The 21,146-nt window shown below is 25.7% G+C and overlaps 1 long non-coding RNA gene across 1 annotated transcript in view; it reads left to right on the top strand.

Moving 5' to 3' along the window:
- The first annotated feature begins 14,007 nt into the window (after positions 1-14,007).
- Positions 14,008-21,146, top strand: part of LOC122508298 — a 73,218-nt gene continuing 66,079 nt past the window's right edge. The window contains exons 1-3 of the long non-coding RNA XR_006302210.1: positions 14,008-14,219; positions 14,528-14,777; positions 17,403-17,567. This is a non-coding gene — a long non-coding RNA (uncharacterized LOC122508298). The remainder of the gene's footprint in view (positions 14,220-14,527; positions 14,778-17,402; positions 17,568-21,146) is intronic.

Genomic DNA, 21,146 nt, shown 5'->3' with positions numbered 1-21,146 from the left:
ATTTTCTTCGGAAAAAAATTGTTATAGGTATGTAAATTTCTCTTTTTCTGTTTGTTTATATTTATTATAGAATTTTTCAAGCATCGACCAAATCTAATTGTCATTTGAAAATTAATTAATAATGAAATTAATTATTAATGCATTTATTAGTAGTTAAGTTTATATTAATTTCTTAATTGTTTATGTTTCAGTTATTCACTCCAAAAATATAAAATAAACATAAAGAAGGATATAAAAGAGGAAAAATAATTTCTGTAAAATTGGATTAACAATGCGTTTTTGAGATGGAGAATTTATTATATATTGAGTAATATGAATATAATTATCCTATAAGTAATTGGAGAATCATTAAAAATCAGTATTTCTTTTATTGAGAAATACTTGGCATATGACATCCATCAACCAAAGTGGGATTCATCATTCGGTGAGTCGATTTAATTCAATTTTTCTTATTAAAGCCTTTCCCTGCTTTGAGAATATTCTTATTTTTTCTTTAATTAGAGAAGAAATTGATACAATATAGAAAAGAAAAACTTTTTTAAATAGTTCTAATTCTTATAAAATTTTCTAAATAGTTTTCTTAATTTTTCCTAATTAATAAATTTATGTTAATATTTCCGGAAATGTATTAAACTATAGAGCAGCCAAAGCTTACATTTTTCATGCGCAGTTTTAAATTTTGACCCAGTTTGGAAACATTCTTTTAATTGTGAAATTAGTGAAATTAGTTTGATGAGACCCTTTAGGTTTTATTTACTTTTTTGTAAATATTAAAAGTTACTTCATACATTTTTCTTCCCTGTTATGAAAATTACATTTTTCCAAATGTTTATTTATCGTGAGGAAATTAAAATTTTTTTTTTCGCTAAACGAATAATAACGTATACTGTAACTCATATCACTGGGAATGGAATACCCCCATAGTAACAGTTTAGGATCTCTCTGAGTGGTCAGCGGGAGATTATGTAGAATAATTACTCCACAATAGCGGCGCTTCTGTGTTTAATCTGCAATTAAAATGTTTCAAATTGCCATAAACCCCCTCGAGTAACAGATGACACTTATCAATATACTGTCACGAAACCGTATGCTCGATCGTAAAAGCAGCGACAATAATTTACAGACCCAACGGGCATATCCATAAACTCACGTTTTACATCTATTTTCTCTAAATATTCCTACAATCTAGACAGTAGGTGACACCCATCACCTAGGTGTCGATTAGGTGTATTTTTACCCACCGTTTGTTTCATACGTACACTTTTTTGTATATCAGGGCTCGAACTAGGTCCGTAAATTTGCTTGAAGTCCGTAATTTGATTGAGAAAAGACGGAAAGTTTATAAATTCTACGATATAATTTGGAGAATTTTAGAGAAATTACAAATTATTGTAGAAATTCAATTATTTTCAAAAATAATAAAATTCTTTGCAGAAATTCAATTTTGATCAAAATTTTTTTAAAAATTCTCGTCAAAATTTCAATTATCTTTAGAAATAATAAAACTTATCTCCAAAATCTAGTCAAAATTTCAATTATCTTTATAAATAAATAAAATTTTTATAATAACACTACTCCGTAATTCAATTATTTAAAAATTTTTTTAAAAAATTCTTGTCTCAATTTCAATTATTTTCAAAAATTAAAAAATTGTTTCTTCAATTATCTTTATAAATAATAAAACGCTTTTCCGAAATTCAATTACTCAAAAAAATTTTAATAAGATTTTTGTCAAAATTTCAATTATTTTCAAAAATTTTAATTACATGTTCTTCCAAATTTCAATTATCTTCATAAATAAGAAAAATATTGTTCGAAATTTAATTATTTTCCAAAATTTTAATAAAAGTCTTTGCAAAATTTCAATTATTTTTAAAAATTTTAATAAAATTCTCGTCAAAATTTCAATTATCTTTATAAATCATAAAACTTTTCTCCAAAATTCAATTACTTTACAAAAAGAATTCAATTATTTAAAAAAAATGTAATAAAATTCTACGCAAATGTTTTCATAAAAAATAAAATCTTTACAGGAATTCAATTATTTACAATTTTTTTTTTTAATTTCTTTGCAATAATTCAATTATTTTCATAAATAATAAAACTTTTTTACAGAGATTAATAAAACTCATTGCAGAATTTCAATTATTTTTAATACAATTTTAATCTAATTCTTTGCAAAAAATGTAATTATTCTTAAAAATTTTATTATTAAAATTCGTCAAAAGAATTTAATTCTTTAAAAATTTATTAATAAAATTCTTCATGAAAATTTAATTATAAGAAACATGCAATTATTTAAGTAACTATTTTTTTAATTTAAATAATTGAATTCTGGTAGAATTTTCTAATAAACATTGATTTAAAAATGAATTTCAGTTAAAATTTTAGATTATAATTGAATTTAAAAGTATTAGAGCGTGGATTTTAAGAAATAATTGAATTTTGACAAGGTTTCAAATTAAAATCTTTAAAAATCTTAATTTTCTATATTTTTAACTAACAATTCTGTGGAATTCATTTTTTTGAGAAACTTTAATTTGAGGATTTTTTTTGAATTTATTTAAAGTTTTTACTTTCTAATATACATATATTTAATTGAAGAATTTATGAATAATCCAAAGTTTTGGTAAAATTGAATTGTAAACAAATAAATTTGAAAATTCTCAAATGACGTTTTCGAAAATTATTATAAAAATAATGCATTTTCAGAAGAATTTTACTTAAAAACACGAAAAAAAATTGAATTTTGGAAAAGTTACAAATTATTGCAGGAATTCAATTATTTTCAAGAATAATAATATTTTTCGCAAAAATTAAATATTATAAAAGAGCAATAAAATTCTTCTTACACGGAAAGAAAAAGTCCGTCAATCATTAATAGACTAGTATATTACTTTGAGACGGGACACAAAATCATTCAATGGATAACATACTTTGAGTCACAATCAGAGACGAGTTGCTTGCTAAAATTTAGAAAACTGTCATCAATATATAAAACTCGTTCACTAAAATTTAGAAAACTGTCTATTAAATTTTCTATGACTATCAAAAGCATTCAAAAAATTCAACTTCTTTCAGAATTATCCCTAATTTTAGACACTATTTGGTACAGAATGAACACATTTTTTTCGTTGCACAGTTCCGATATTTTATTTACACTCTTAGACGCTTTAGACCAACACATTTTCGCACTTATAATAACTACACGTAGAAACGCACACTTATAACATTTTAAGTTTAGAAGCGAACTGTTCTTATATACCAAATAACAAAATTTTTCACAACTTGTGAGAAATGATTTTGCACTAATAACTACTTTTTAATTAGCGAGAAATATAAAAGAAAATATATTTTCATCGAGGTCAATTTCTAGACGCAATTCAACTGCAAATTGTTAGTTAAGTTAAATATTCACATTACACATAATAGTATATAGGGATATGTATAGCAGACAGCAAAAACACATGGACTATAGAGAAACCGGAAGAAATGCGCATCGGTACACTGCGCAACAATGCGCTAGTGAAGAGCGCCGATTTAGAATACGAGTCAACTAACGTTTCACAAACTTTCACTAATGATTCGTAAACATTCAAACAGCCATTGATAACAATTCAGCATTAAATCTAAAACAATTGGTCACATACTGGCATTCTAATCAATCCATGACTCGTTTTCAATCGTTAAGTAAAGTTAAGTAACCATCAACGGAAAAAGTGTCCCGTCTCAAAGTAATATACTAATCCATTAATGGTTGACGGACTTTTTCTTTCCGTGTAGGGATTCAATTATTTTCACAAAAATAATAAAAGACATCCTAGAATTTCAATTATTTTTAATACAATTTTAATCGAATTTCACGAAAAATGTAATTATTCTTAAAAATTTTATTAAAATTCGCCGAAAGAATTTAATTATTAAAAAATTTGTTCATAAAATTTTTTATGGGAATTGAATTTTAAGAAACATTTAATTATTCAATAAATTATTTATTTGCATATCATTTGTATTTAAATAATTGAATTCTAACATAATTTTCTGATAAAAATTTATTTAAACATGAATTTTAGTTAAAATTTTAGATAATAATTGAATATTAAAAGCAATGTAGCGTGAATTTTGAGAAATAATTGAATTTTGAAATTAATTTTTTTAAAACAGTTTAATTGAATTTTTTAAATATTATTTGAAGGTTTTATTTTCTAATATGTATTTAATTGGAGAATTTACAAATAATTAACGTTTCGTAAAATTGAATAATGTAAACAAATGGATTTGAAAATTGTTAAAGAACTTTTTCGAAAATTATTAAAAATAATTCGATTTAAAGAAGAATTTTATTTAAAAATTTTTGAAATGAAATTTAATTTATATTTTTAAGTATAAAATTTTCTTTTTTTTTTTTTGACTCGGACTGGTTATATTTTTGTCAGTAATTGGTCCGTAATTTTTCATTTTTGTTCCGTAAAGTTCGCATTTTTAAATACTTTCACTGGTTCGAGCCCTGTGTATATCTATCCTCTAGGATCTTTTAAACTACAATTCGTCGTGTTGCAATGATAAAAAAATGACTTTTCGAATGGAAGTGTATCGATAAAATAAAACGTGATCAAATTTAGTAAACGAAAGCTATTTGATATGTCATTTTACTATTTACTCTTGACACCCTTATAGGGAAAAGAGGAAAAAAAGATATATAGGGGTAGGGAAAATCCAAATGTTATGTCGATATTTTCTGGCACATCTATTTCTCTCCCTGTAATGTACACGATGTCTCGTAATTCGTGGTTATTATTCGTTTACATGAGAGAAAGTATTCCAAATCCCACTCCCCTGTTCGACAAAAAAAAAACTTGATCTCCTACTACCCCTATGTATGTATTTTCTATAGACACTCGTAACGTACTGTATGTTATTCTAAGAACTATCTACTTAGGTACTTTTATATTCAATACATTTGCGATGGGCGAGGGTTATAGTGCTCCCCAAGGACACACAAAGAAGGAAAGTCATCTCCAACCCCTTGAAACACAAGTCCTTGGGTCTGGAAACCATAACACACAGTGTAACATCGAAGGGTTACACATTTACACATTTAGCTTCCTATACAGGCTTCTTCGATACGAAATGCATGAAATGCATTAGGATAAATTACATTCAATTGATTGCGAGATTTGAAGAAAAATTGGAATTATTTCTTTCCGGGTTGTTCTCTTTTTCGATATTAAATTTAAAAAAGGAGTTTTTGAAACTTTTTGTTTCAGTTTTCATTTTCACTTTTGAAGGATTTTTGTTTCGGAAAAAGTTCTTCTTTAATAAAAAAGCTACAATTTAAAGAAAAAAGCTCAAATTTAATATTAGATTCCAAAAATCGTCATACAATATTTGCAAGACCAGCGTCGTTTTCCAAGACACAATTTTTTTCTAAATCGAAAATAAATTCATGAAAAGTTCGAAGTACCTCCGTAATTCGGAAAAAGCTCTTCTTTATTAAAAAAAGCACAAATTCGACATTAGACTCCAAAAATTGTTAAAAAAAATTGTCAAGATACAAATGTTTTCTGATTCGGCAGTAAATTTTTAAACAACTACTGACTTCCTCCGTGATTCGGAAAAAGCTCTTCTTTAATAAAAAAAGTTCCAATTTGGTGAAAAAAAGCCCAAATTTGATAGTCGACTCCAAAAATTGTCAAAAAATATTGTCTACACCAGCGTCGTTTTCCAAGACACAAATTTTTGCTGAATCGAAAATAAATTCTAAAAAAGTTCGGAGTACTTCCGTGATTCGAAAAAAGCTCTTCTTTATTAAAAAAAACTCGAATTTGATGGAAAAAAATCAAATTTGATATTAGATTCCAAAAATTGTTTAAAAAAATTTACTAGACGAGATTCTAAAAAACTACTGAGCACCTCCGTGATTCGAAAAAAGCTCAAATTTGATATTAGACTCCAAAATTTTTTAAAAAAATTATTAAGAACAGCGTCGCTTCTTAAGACACCAATGTTTTCTGAATCGGAAATAAATTCTAAAAAATTTCTGAATTCTCCTGTGTTTTAGCTAACTATTGGACTCTAATCATAATTGAAATGTTAAAATATTATTAAAATAAAAAACTTGTATAATTTGCATGGAATCTCCACGGAAATTCCATGTAGAAGTTCTATGGATTTTCCAGATGGTACTTTTATGGAATTTTTGACATGGGATAATTTTTAGAGTGGGTGAGAATATTCTTTAGGGTTTCGAAAAAGTAAAAATTTTGTTTAGAAATACTAGATGAGTTAGAAAAAAAGAAAATCAAATTTTTGTAACAACTTTCTTGTGGTAAATTGAAAAATATTTGTTTATAAATAATTTTGATGTCTTCTTGGAGAGTGTATAGAATATAAAAATTTGACATCATGTTCTTTTATACGAGGGTGTTAAAGTGGCGAGAGTATCCTTTTTTTTATTGGCGTGCACTTTTAGTGCGGCAAGGGCGCGAGACGACATTCGACTCCTTTTTTTGCCAGAATGATGTAAGATGATACAAATTAAAATGAATAAATTATACGAGGAAGAGAGCACCACACCATAGTCATGGGCTCAACAGCAGAATAGCAAAGGAGCGCTAATTAAATTCTAACAGGAATACGTGAGTACGCATGCACCAGTGACTAATGATGAACGCGACAGTTACACCATTATGTCACCACTCGTGACTCGCTTGCCGAATAACTTTTCTTTATTCCACCAACTGCAGGAAAAAAAAATTTTTTTTTGAACCTATTTTATAATTTTTTTTTTTGGTAGCACTATTTTTGGCAGCACTATTTTTGGTAACACTTTCTTTGGTAGCACTATTTTTGATAACACTAGTTTTGGTAACACTATTTTTGGAACACTATAGTTTAGGCATTAATAGTATTAGTAATAATACTTTTAGTAAACGAAAATGACCAGTAAGTGGAAAAGTACCAGTAAGCTACCATATTTGCAATGTACAAACCGGTCGGCTTTAACAAACATTGAATAATTTATTTGAATATTATCAACAATTTTATATGTATAAGCTTTTTGTCAAAACGGGAAAAATTTGACTTAAAATATTCCCTCTCATTAATATTTTATTTTTTTTTAACGTTTTGAGATCTATTGTTGGTTGGATAATAAATTTTGTCGTTGTCACAGTAATAAATAATAATGATCGAGTATGAGTATATGTAGATGAGGTCGAGTGAAATAATGCTTCATAGATGAACTTTCCCTATTCGGGATAAAGTTTTTTTCTTTATTCTCTTTTTTTTTGTGCTGCTTTTACACGCCAACGCTTATGCCATGTGTATAGCTCATATAAGAATGCGGTAGCCAAGCCGGATAAACACGATGGTCTTGAGGCTCGTTAAGTAATTGCTGGAAAGTAAAATTTCATGTAAGGGCGTCTCGTATAATAATCGTCAGCCTGAGGGCGTTTTTTTAAAAAAGCGGAGTATAAAAATTGTTAGCTGCAAATTTTGTAATTTAATTTTCACTTCTTTTTTTGGTACTATCATTTGGGTTTTATAATTTATTTTTCTTTATTTGTTTTTTATAAAAGTGACGATGAATGTAAGAGGATTCTTATATTTTTGTTTGGAGGATTTTCTGGATTTTTTTGTTAGTTTTCCCTTTTCAATTTTTGTTTTAGTATTCCTTGGTGTCGCTTCATTTTTACACTTTTTTCAGGGTTATCACAGGTCAGGAAATTCAGAGAAAAATCAGGGATTTTTATTAAAAGAACTAGAAAAAATTAAAGTTTTAGAATTCCTAAGAAAATTAGAATTATAATACAAAACATTCAAATTTTTCTATTGTTGACAATAATTTCTTTTTTTATCTTAATTCTTAAAGAACTATCATAAAATGATAAAAAAAAAAAATTTATAGAAAAATTTAGATAGAAAAATTTTGTGCAATAAATTAGAAATTTTTTAATGAATAATTTTACTTAAATATTCCAAAATTAATTGAATTTTAAAAGAGTTGCGTTTACAATTTTCATAAATAGATCAACTTCAAAAGGTTTTAATTTGAAATTTTGTAAAATTTCAATTTTGAATGATTTTAATTAGAAAAAAGAACTTAGAATTTGAAAAATTTTAATAATTCATATTCTTCTAAAATTAACTAATTTTTTAATATATATATTTAACTAATTATTAAAAATAATAAATTTATAGAACAATTTTAGTTATAAACACTAAAAGAAATTGAATTTTAGAGATGACTTGTCAATTGATTGTGAGAATTCAATTATTTTCAAAAGTAATAAAATTTTTCGCAGAAATTCAATTATATTCAAGAATTTCAAAAAATTCTCGTAAAAATTTCAATTATCTTTATAAGTAATAAAAATTTTTGCAAAATTACAATTATTTTCATAAATTTTCTGCAATTTAATGATTTTTAATATCTACTATTTTAATTCTTATAATTTTCCAAAAAGAATTCAATTACAATATGAAAAAAATTTAGATAAAATTCTATGCAAAAATTTAATTATTTTTATAAATAATAAAAATTTCCCAGAAATTCAATAATTTACAAATTTTTTATAAATTTCTAGAAATTCAATTATTTTCATAAATAATAAAATTCATCGCTGAATTTAAATTGTTTTATTATTATTATTATTATTATTATTTTATTATATCAAATTTTTATTAAAATTCGTCAAAAGAATTCAATTATTTAAAAATTTGTTTATAAATTTCTTTATGAGAATTCAATTTTGAGTAACATTCAATTATTCTGTAATTTATTTATTTTTGTATTTAAATAATTGAATTCTCGTAGAATATTCTAATAAAAATTTATTTTAAAATTGAATTTCAGTTAAAATCTTATATAATAATTGAATATTAAAAGTATTATAGCGTGAATTTTTAGAAATAATTGAATTTTGTAAAGGTTTCAAATTAAAATCTTTGAAAATCTGAATTTTTCATACATTCCACTAATAATTCTGTAGAATTAATTTTTTTAAAAAAGTTTAATTGAATTTTTTTTTTAAATTATTATTTGAAGTTTTTATTTTCTAATAAATATATTTAATTGAAGAATTTATGAATAATTAAAATTTAGTAAAATTGAATTGTAAACAAATGGTATTGAAAATTCTCAAAGAACTTTTTCAAAAATTATCATAACCAATTGATTTACAGAAGAATAAATTTTAGTTAAAAATTGTACGCGGAAAAAATAAATTTAACAGATTTTACAAAACTGTTAAGGAGTAGCGGATACAGATTAGGAAACTGAGTTTTGTAAAATGTAAGGAATATTTCAGGAGAAATTACAGAAATTATATTTTTCTCAGGGTGTGTGTGTGGCAACCCTGAAAAACCATAAATAAGAATATAAAAGTAAAGAAAACCAAAAATTATAGTTTTGAATTATAAAGTTCAAGAAAAGTTTTTGAATTATATATAATAAGAAAGGTTATAAATATGAAAAAAGAACAAAAAAACAGAATATTTCTTGATAGTGATTTCTTTTGTTTCATCCGAGTTTTTAGCGGTCGAGTGTAAAAAAAAGAGAACTTCAAACAGTTGTTGCATAATGCATTGCTCTTTCGTCTCGCTTCACTCTATAACCCCCCTCCTTGAAATACAAAAAAGCTTTTTGCCAGGCAACTTTACAACTGAAGCCAGCCTTCTGTGCACCTATAAATGTTCTTATGTGTGCTTACGTACTGTATATTGTACTCGATAGCAATTGTGAATTGGACTTAAAGTGAAATGCGTGCGAGTCTCTTGTGACTTTCATATAAAACCGAGCAGAAGCAACCCATATTAAAAGAACAATTTCTCCAATCCAAATTCATTTTTATCCCCTTTTTCTAATTAAACAAACTCTACTTAAAGACGAAAAAATAAAAAAAAATTGTAGTTCGAATATTAACTCTCTTTTTTTCTTATTTACATAATTAAATAAATTTCTTCCCTTGAAGAGAAAGAGAGAAATTTCCAAATTTTCTCAATTTAGTTCAAGAGCAGAAAAAAAGAGTTTTATTTTTAGGATCACGTTTCTCCTAAAGAGGATATCGATTCTGTGTGCACTTACGGTACTTATTAGCCGGGAGAGTACAATGTTTTCCTTCCTTCTTATGTCTGGAGGAAAAAAATAAAAAAAAAGGGTACAAGGTGAGGGTGAGGTCATGTATAATCTAATTTGCCAACACTTGTAGGCGCCAATGTACACCTCTGACCCTGTCGGTCCTTATATACATACATGTACTGACTATCTTCTCCAAAGTGCTTGAAGCGTTGGGAAGCATGTATTCTCGAGACGGAGAGCAAGCACTTACAACGAAACACATTAGTTTAATGTCACTTCTCTCCGAATGCCTCATATTTAAATCCCAATGCAGTTAGCTTTTATGATTAAATTTCAAAAAAGTGTAGATACAATTTATTCTCTTTGTTATTCGCTTGCTACTTGATACTGTCCTTCTCGCACTCATTTCCCCACTCTGTGAAAATGAAACGAGAGGCGGAGCGTATGGAGAGAGTGGGGAGCGAAAAAGGCGCAAAGTTGAGTTTGTCTCACTTGCTCTCATCTCCCCACTCTAAATTAAAGAACCGATAGGCGGAGCAAAAGACAAGAGCAGAAAATATAAAAAAACAGAAATTAAATTTCTCTCACAAGTTCCCATTTTTTTAGTGTGTGCCCTAAAAAAGTGCGGAGTGAAAAAGCAGTTTTATCACAAAAATTTAATTTTGTTTTTTCTGACTTTTCCCTGAGACAATTTTGATTTTTTCCCTGACCTTAAAGAATATTCTGATTCACTCTAAAAATAAGATACTCAAAAAAATGTTCTATTACATTTATTTAAGAATTTCTTTAATTGTAAAATTATTCGAAAACATCAATAACTTCATTTTTAAATAAATATTTAATCATTATATTATTTTTCTATAAGAATTAAGATTTTCGAAAATTTCAAATTCAAACCTTTTTGAAATTCAACAACTTATCAGAATATTTATTTATTATAGAACATGAAACTATTTTAATCATTTCAATTCAATTATTACTTTCTACACGAAAAAAATTAATTTAGCAGATTTTACAAAACTGTTACGGAGTAGCGGATACAGATTATTAGAAAAAACTGAGTTTTGTAAAATGTAAGGAATATTTCAGAATAAAGTACAGAAATTGATAACTCCGAGTCGAAGACTCGGAGTGATCGATTTCTTCATGTTTTATAATTATAATAATATTCTCATAAGGTATTGAATTTCAAAAGGTTTGAATTTGAAAATCTTAATTCCTATAGAAAAATAATAATGATTAAAAAATATTTATTTAAAAAAGAAGTTATGAATGTTTTCGAATAATTTTACAATTAAAGAAATTTGAAAATAAATGTAAAAGGACATTTTTTTGAGTAGGTATCTAATAATTTTTAGAGTGAATCAGAATGTTCTTTAAGATCAGGGAAAAAGTCCAAATCAGTCAGGAAAAAGTCAGGGATAAACAAAATTAAATTTTTGTGGCAACCCTGTTTTTGTATATTTTATTTATTTTTGTTTTGTTTTGTTCTTTTCTGTTTCTAACTATACCAAATTTCGTTTTTATGACTTAAAAATTTCGTGCGGAAATAATTAGGAGAAATTAGGTCCAAACGAAAAATTTTATATGCTTAGTTTTTATATTCACATTGAGGAGAAAAAAGTACACAAGAATCCTTTTAAAATGAAATAATGTAAGGCATTAGGAGTCTCGTGAGAGGGAGAGAGAGAGAGGGACACGGTGTCTTCTTTTCATTTAAAATATCGCCGTAATTATGCCGTACATCATAAATGTTGTCCTCATGAAACTAGGGAAGTAGAATTAGGAGGATTACAAGGCTTTCTTCTTGGGTAAAAATTCTTTTTTTTATGATAATTTAGAAGTGACTTAAATATTACTTTGTTGATAAATTTTCCTCTCTCTTAATAGATATTTTTCAAAGATACATTTTAAAATAAGGGAAAAATTTCGCTACGAGGGATATTTTTTAAATAATTAAATTCTTTTTGAAATTTCTATTTAAATGGAAAGAAATTAGTTCTTTTTATTGTTAATTCATTAAAAAAGTCATTTTTAATTGGAACATTTCGTACAATATGTAAAAATAACTTTGTAGAATAAATTCTGGAAATTGTTATTAGTGATAATGAATAGAGGCAATTCAAAATAGTGACGCTACATTAAATTGTGAAACACACTTTAGAAATTTGATTACTCGCATACTAATCTTGAACATTGTTCGGTGTGTATTTTGCCCACTAGCCTAATTTCCTAATGGGTTTCTAAACTCTTGTCTCGGTTGAGGAACCAAGGGATAATATCTTTGTAACATGTTGTCACACAAACTTGTAAATAATTTCAAATCTTGTTTACATAAATATAAATAAGTTCTCTGTTGCAAAGCCGATTTACCACCATCAACTCAATTTTTAATATTTATGAAGGCAAATTTACAAAAATATTGTCCAAATTTTTCCCTATTTTATGGAAATTGGTATAATAAATCAAAACCCTTTGCATCGAGAAAAAAAATTCTTAAAACATGCCTTTTTTCACCGAATTAACTTTACCTTCCCCCTTAAATTTATGCTAAAGTTAAAATTGTAATTTTTTCTTGCTTTTCTTTAGTTTTAATTTATTGCATCTAAGATTACATTTTTAATAATTATTCTTCATATGTTGCAGATTTCTTTATTTATGGAGTCCATTTGGGACATTCTTTCTTTGGTTATTATTCCATTGGATTTGGAAAATCAACATCGTCTACAGGAGTTTCGTTTTGATGGGATCGATTTTGTTCCTGGCATTTCATGGATTTGGTGAGTGCAGTTTGATATATTATTTTTTCTTATTTTTTTTTAATTTTTCATAGTTTGTCTAAGAATATCAAATTGAGACAAAAAACGTATCAAAATTATTGCGATGTAACGTTTTTGAGGGGTTTTTTTTATCTCAATTTGATATCTTTAAAAACTGTGTTAGTGTCACTAAAAAGTAAAGACAAACCTTAAAAATTAGAAGATAAAAATAGCAAATTAAAGTGAATTCAAAATTCAAATCCATTTTTCTTAATTGTTAAGAAAAGTTTCTGGATTTCTGATCTAGAAATCTATAAATTTTCTGGATTTTGATCATAAATAATAATTGTAAAATTACAAACATCTTGAGATTCAATATGGAGATGCTACTCTTCACTTGAGAACGCCAAGGTCACCGCTAGATGTCAGTTCAGTTGATAAAATTAAATTTCACGCCACCTAGTGATGACCTTGGCGTTCTCAAGTTGAGAAAGTAAACAACCATTTTATCCCTCATAAACTTTTTTTAATTAAATATATTATTGTGGAAATAAATTAATTTATCTTTAAAGTAAATACTTTAACCAAATTTTAATTTCCTGTTAAAATCAAAAGAAACTTTTTTTTCTACAAAATTTCGTAAAAAGTATCAAAAGAGTATCTTTTTTAAATCTGCTTATTAAATAATAGATACTTAACAAAATTATTATTTCGTGGGCGAAAAGTATTAATAATTCTAAATTGTTTTTTGAAAAAATTTACAGAATTCAATCAAGATATTTAGTAAAATGAAATTTTGAATTTTATTTTATTATTGTTGTTTAGCATTGTATAGAAATTTACGTAGGTAAAAAATATTGTTATACTATTTAAACTTTAAATTTTTAATTTTAATAAGTTGTGTTTAAAATGTTTAAATAAATGTGAATTAGAAATTTTTTTTATTTTGTCAAGAAAAAATTGTGATTTTATGTGCACATTTATAAGGCTTATTATTCGTACACAATACTCATTATTTGTAAATAATTGTTATAGGTACTTAATTTCATTATTATATTTTTTTTGCATAATATTTATATGTGTAGTATTAATTTTTTCCTCTTGAAATTTCAATAATTTTTTTCTAAAATTGATAAAATTATATACTTTGATTTTCAGATTCCTCCTCCGTTTGTCACTTTTCGGTCGCGAAATTTCAAATCCCAGTAACGAGAAATTTGAGTCATGAGGCCTCGGTCTTCTTACAACAAATTGTTGTTTTCGGAATTCTTATATTTCGATTAATTATTATAGAAGGGATCTCTGAGGACGATTGACTCGAAGATCATTGTCACTTAACTGGGAATCGTTGTCTTTGCTGGAGGCGATCCATCGAAATTGTAAGCATTCTTCTAATTTTATTTTTATTACTAAAAAAGTTAATTTATTTGTTTGAATTCACAATTAAATAGAATTAAATTAAATTAAATTAAATTAAAAGTAAATATATCTTATAAAAATATAAGAATTATATGCATTATAATGCCCAATGGAAAAAATTACCGGGAATCACTTTCTGAAATTTGTTGGTTTTTATTTTTACTCCAGGTAAATTGTTGGTAACTTTTTCACATGGTTGTTATAATATTTAAATAAGATTGTTTTAGTTTATTATTACTGTTACTACACAATTATTTGTTTTTTTAAGGGCCAACTTAGAGAAAGTTTAGAGTCTGTGCGCGTTCTTAAACCGTTTTGCTTGATTTATGTCTTGTTTAGTTAGTTTTTTTGAAAGTTAATGAACTTTTAAAGTGGTTTCTAATTAATCAGTGTTGTGGACATGTTACAAATTATGAGTGACTAGTTGGTTCTGTTAAATTTTCATCGTGGTTTTTTATTTTGATATAATTTACTATACTTGAAAGATGATTACAACAGTTTTGCTTTTACCTAAAAAGGTAAATTTTGTTCTTGACAAAATCAGTAATTTAAATTCTATTATTTGAGAACTTTAATTCTAACTAATTCTAATTAATCTAATTCTAATGAAAATTAGCTAATTGTTAAATTCTTTACAGTAATATTTGGAAAATATTAATTAGTATTTAATTATCAGGCTTCGCACTCGTTAATTAAATTTAAATAAAGTAGTAAATTTCATTATGAATTTTCCTGATTCACAGAAAGAATATTAACTTCTCTTTATACTAGTAATAACTGCAATTCTAAATTGTTTAGCAATTATTTTCCAAATTTTTCAAAAGTACGATTATATTTCAAAATAATTTTGAAAAGTAAAAAAAATTAATTTCTTTAAAATTTAAAATTTGTTTCAGTGAAATTTGACAAAATTTTCAAATGTTTCAATTAAAATTATTTTTGAGTATTTAAATGATTACAAAAAATTTTAATTACAATTTTTTAAAAAGTTTATTTTCTTTAGAATTTCTAAATTAAATTATTCAAAACTTCAATAAAATTTTTTGCTAAATAAAGATTAAAATTCTTATTGTTATTTATTTTTGATTGAATTGGAATTGAAATTTTAAATAATTTTAATGTTAAACGTTTTGAAACTTAATTCTAAAAAATTACAAAGGCAATTTTTTCGAAATTCTATTTTTAAAAGTTTCTAAATAAAATTATTTAAAACTAATAAGTTTCTTGGAATATAAGTTAATTATTTTTAAAATAAATATTTAAATTATGTTTTTACAGCAATTAAAATTTTTAATTAAAAATTAAAATTAAAATTAAAATTTTAAAAGCCTGTTGAAATTTAATTATTTCTGAAACAAACTTATAAAGCTAATATTCAATTATTTTCTAAAATTTAAGTTAAAATTCTATTTTAAATCAATTCTTATCAGATAATTTTAGGAAAATTTAGTTATGTAAATACAAAAATAAATAACTGATAAAGTAATTGAATCTTTCTAAAAATTGCAACTGTGGCACTCTTTTCTGTTTGTAAAGTTTTTAAAGTGAGAAGAAAATTCAAAGATAAATTTGAGTTTTTCAATAATTTGATATTTTTCTACTACAATTACTACTACTTTTCTACTACTTTTGATAAAATTTCCCTACTTTTCTTATTTTACTGTCCCGTGACAACTCTAAAAGTCAAAATTCATAAAAAATGTCAATAAAAGTCTAACTCAAAAATAATGTTGCAGTAATCACTCCAGTATATTTGTTATTCTAATAGAATGAAAGGAATAATTTTTCCAAAAAAAGTGCTAAAAATGTAAGATAAAACTAATTAACTTGTAAAATAATTATTATTTTTTTAATGTAATTTTAAATTGCAATTTTTTGTCCACTCTTAAAATTTTTATAGTTTTTGAAATTTGAATGGATTAAAATTTGACAAGATTATAATATTAATTGGGATTAATAAAGTTTAGTAACACAATTTTTATATATTAATGAAACGATGTGAATAGGTGATTCCTGAATTTAAGATTATTTTGAAGAAAACAAATATGTGACAAGCTCCAAATAAAAGTACCTAAGAAAGGCAGGGAAATTTCTAAAAATTTATACGAAAATTAAAATTTTTGTGAGTAAAAAATTTGTTTAATCTAACTAAACTTAGAAGATTTTTATTATCGTTTCTTTCTATGTTAAATTTTAAAGAAATTCGGTTTTTTGAATAATTTTAAATATTTAATAATTTTAAATTTTTTATCAAAGGGTGAAGACTATTAAATAAGTAAAGTGTTTTTGAAGAGCCCAAAAATAGTGAAGCTAAATGACATAAAAGAGAAGAAAAAATGTTGAATTTTAAGAAATTCGGTTTTTCGAATTTTTGATAATTTTAGTTAATTTTTTTTTTAGATTTTAATTTATTGTTAAATATATGTCAGTTACCATATTTTTGTCCCTAGAAAGCAGAAATAAAATTAGTAAAAAGTCAGGGAAAAAGCCAGGGAAAAGTCAGGGAATTATTTTCTCAATCCTTGTTAGACACCCTGAAGAAGCAAAAAATTTAATGGTTATGTTTGTGTTAGATTTATCTTGATTAAAAGCCTCTTTTTAATTATATAAATTTGAAAACATTTTTTATTGAATATTTTAAATGCAATGAAGACTGAAACATTAATAATTTGTAATTGTTATTTTATTCTTTTTTTGTATTTTTACGTCAGAAATTATAAACATAACCTAAAATGTTTTGCAACTTAGGTTCCTTTCTTGGGAGCACGTCACATTTTAATTTCATTATTTTAACTATTAGCGGGTTAAAAATATTTAAAAAAAAGAAAAAATAAGTTTTTAGTGTCACAAATTTAAAACAAATTATCCAAACAGTAGCAAATAGTAAAAAAGTAGTAAGTAGTTGCTTTTTGTAGATGATGCGAAGCCTGAATTTATTTTTAAAAAATATTAATTTAATTGAAGTTAAAACCTTTTTTAAGAAATATTGAAAATTTCTATTGAAATACAATTGATGGTTTAGAAAAATAGTTTAAAATACAAAAAATGAAAAAGCATGCTTTGATAATTTCTGTAAAAATTTTTTTTTATTTTGGTTGCTTTGAAAGTAATAATTTTATAGATTAAAAAATATTGCCTGTTAGATTCCAACGTCACGAGTAATTTGTTGCAACCTAAAACACTTAAATAATTTATCAATCATTCTGGAATCAGTGCGCGTTTAAAAGTATAAAAATAAATTTAGTGAATGTGTTGTGTTCTTCGAATTTGGAAGGATTCCAATCGGGCGTCATCCATTTTCATCGATGGTAAATATTTAAATTTTTTATTTAAAACATTTTTTATTCAACTCTGGATTCATGTAGCCCAGTTGGTTAATAAAATGCCCATTATTACCCTTGGGTAATAATTTTTCTTACCGATGAGAAAGGTCACACAGCATAACTATTCAATAAAGTGACCATTATTATTCTAGGGTAATAATGAGTATTTACCTGTGAGGAAGGTGATATAGCATAGTTGGTAAATAAAGTGTTCATTACTACTCTAGGGTAATAATAAGGACTTTATTTACTTGTGACCAAGGTTATTTAGCATAGCTGGTCAATAAATATGACATAAATAATATTTTTTTTTAAAATTTCGATCGTTAGTTTCGTATTTTAATTTTATTCTTAAATGGCAACGGTTTTTATTTTTCGAATAGTGACACAAAATTTCGAGAACATTAAGTACATTTTCATTTGAGAAAGACAAATGTACTGCGTTCTAGTCTATGAACTCTCTCAACCTCTCTCTCGACTATCCAGTGAGTAATAATTAATTTTCCCAACGTTCTTTCGTGTATTATTCTTTGCCTGTCCGTAGCATACACTGAATCAGAGAGGGTTGTAACAAAAATGCGATAAAAGTGAAAAATCACAGTCCTACACCGCGAATTATAAATGACTCTTTGGTCATAAAGTGGCGCCAGTGACGAGTCGGCCTCGGAGATGGTCCGGGTTACACCATCTCTGGGTAATGGATTCCCGTAAAAATCTCTGATAGAAAAAAACAAAAAAACAAAAAAAAAAAAGAAAACAAAACGAGTAGTAAAAGTGACGCCGAGCTTCTGTAAATTACTGTCATCCAATGCAATTCAATTCGATAGCAAGTTTTTTTTATCAGACTATGTACTGATATCCTGAAGTAAATAGACTCATTCGGATTTTTTTATATTTGAATTTATCACTTGTTTCTGTATTTAATTGAATTTTTATTCATAAAAGAAATTTTTGAATAGAATGCAGTGTTGGACATTTTTATTGAAAACATTTTTTTTGAAACATTTTAGCGAAAAATTTAGAGGTCTGTGAAAATCGAAAAAATACCCTAGAAACTGTCTGACTAAAACTGACTTACATTACTGATAATGAAAACTTTTGTCTGGGTCAAATTGTACTTTATTACTGATCCAAACAAATTTTGATAGTATGACGTTAAGTTACTTTAACTTGTTAGAATCCACATACCCTTTGAATTAATTTGTCTGGCTTAAAGTGAATTTTACTACTGATTAAAAAAACAAAAATTAATATGTGAATATAAGTTACAATTTCAACTAATATTAAAATTTTTATAAATTCCGTGGCTGACGAAAACTTTTTTTTTTCTATTGAAACCAGATGTTTGAAAAATAGTGTCTGGATAAATAATTACATTAAAAAATAAGAGAATTTAGAGGTCTGGGGAAAATTGAAAAAATATCTTAGAAACTGTCTGACTGAAACTGTCTTACACTACTGATACTGAAAACTTTTGTTTTGGATAAAACTGACCTTTGTTACTGGTAGAAAATAAAAATTTGGATAGTATGACGTTTTAACTTGTTAGAATTTAGGTACAATTTCCTTCGAATTACTTTGTCTGACATAAAGTGGATTTTACTACTGATTTAAAAAAAAACAAAAATTAATATTCGAATGTAACTTACAATTGGGGCATTCCACGCCAAGTCGGACACCTTTTGACTTTTGCATCTCCGATTTTTTTCAAATATTTTTTTTCTTTTAGTGCTGGTTGAAAGGAACTTCCATGATTTTTTTCAAATTTTTTCATGAAGTAATTTAAGAGATACAGGTTTTTGAAAAATCACGTTTTTTACATAAATTTTTTTTTAAAATGCTTATAACTCGGCCAAAAATTGATCAAATTTGACGTTCGATATATGAAAATTTTTGTTTTTACACGTAGTTTTTGATAAAAATATTAAAAAAATTTTTTTTTTTAATTTACCAAAAAAATTTTAAATTTTAAAAATAAAATTTAATTTTTAAGAATGTATGTATCGATCGATTTTTTTCAAAATTTTTTGTAAGAAACTGGTACTAAATTAAGAATTTTTAATCCTTGTCTGATTGTGGGCAAACGATGGGATCTATTTATTTTCAAATTTTTAATTTTTGTAAAACGGTAGGTAGCCAAATGCCTAACTTGCAATTTGATCAAATCACTTTTTTAAACAGTAAGAAGGTTAAGTTCGGAGAGACTCAGTCTGAAAACAGTTTTGGTTTGAAAAATTTGCGTGATTTGGTCAAATGTCAAGTTACGCATTTGGCTACCTACCGTTTTCACTGCGTATACAAAAATTAAAAATTACAAAATAAATAGATCCCATCGTTTGCCCACAATCAGACAAGGATTAAAAATTCTTAATTTAGTACCAGTTTCTTACAAAAAATTTTGAAAAAAATCGATCGATACATACATTCTTAAAAATTAAATTTTATTTTTAAAATTTAAAATTTTTTTGGTAAATTAAAAAAAATTTTTTTAAAAATATTTTTATCAAAAACTACGTGTAAAAACAAAAATTTTCATATATCGAACGTCAAATTTGATCAATTTTTGGCCGAGTTATAAGCATTTAAAAAAAAAATTTATGTAAAAAACGTGATTTTTCAAAAACCCAGATCTCTTAAATTACTTCATGAAAAAATTTGAAAAAAATCATGGAAGTTCCTTTCAACCAGCACTAAAAGAAAAAAAATATTTGAAAAAAATCGGAGATGCAAAAGTCAAAAGGTGTCCGACTTGGCGTGGAATGCCCCAATTACTACTTAAGGTAAAATTTTCTTAATTTCCTTGGCTGACTCAAACAATTTTTTCCACTGAAACCTGATTTTTCTGGAAGTATTGTCTGGCTAAAAATGTACGTTGCTACTAATGCATAAAATAATTTAGAGCTCTGACTAATAGAAAAAAATTCTGTAGAATCTGTCTATCAAAAATGATTTTTATTACTGACACTGCAATTTTTTGTCAGGAAAAAACTGTCCTTCGTCATTGTGACAAAGTAAAAATTTGGATAGTATGACGTTAAGTCACTTTCACTTATAAGAATTCACATTCCCTTTGAATTACTTTGTCTGACTTAAAGTGGATTTTACTACACGGAGAGAAGGGCGTAGTAGATTCTACTGACATGGCAGTTAAATCTACTAAACAGAATCATTAGGTTTGGACTGACGGTACAGACAGTGCCATCTACTGCACTGTTTAGTAAGATAGTAAGATACACTGAGCAAACAGTATATTCTACTAAACAGAGAGGTGTCGTAGTGTATTATACTAAACATACAGTTGGCGCCACTAACCGGTGCACTAAATGATTTACTAAACGCGTTCTGTCACATTTACTGCAACTCTTCTCTCCGTGTACTGATTAGATTAGAAATTCTTCATCTGACAGCGGCTGTACTTTTCTACTAACTCAAAAATTGTAATAGTTGGCAATTTTTGTCTAGTTAAATTAATGTTTGTTGTACTAGTGGTAAAAAATATTAATAAAAAAACATTAAATTGGAAAGTATTAGTTTGAATGACATTTGTGATATCAAAATTCGTTC

Source organism: Leptopilina heterotoma, unplaced genomic scaffold (genome assembly GCF_015476425.1).
Source record: "Leptopilina heterotoma isolate Lh14 unplaced genomic scaffold, ASM1547642v1 Lhet_114, whole genome shotgun sequence".
In the NCBI taxonomy this organism is placed as follows: domain Eukaryota; kingdom Metazoa; phylum Arthropoda; class Insecta; order Hymenoptera; family Figitidae; genus Leptopilina; species Leptopilina heterotoma.
Note: the sequence above shows the minus strand (reverse complement) of the source record. Positions and strands in the feature narration are given on the sequence as shown.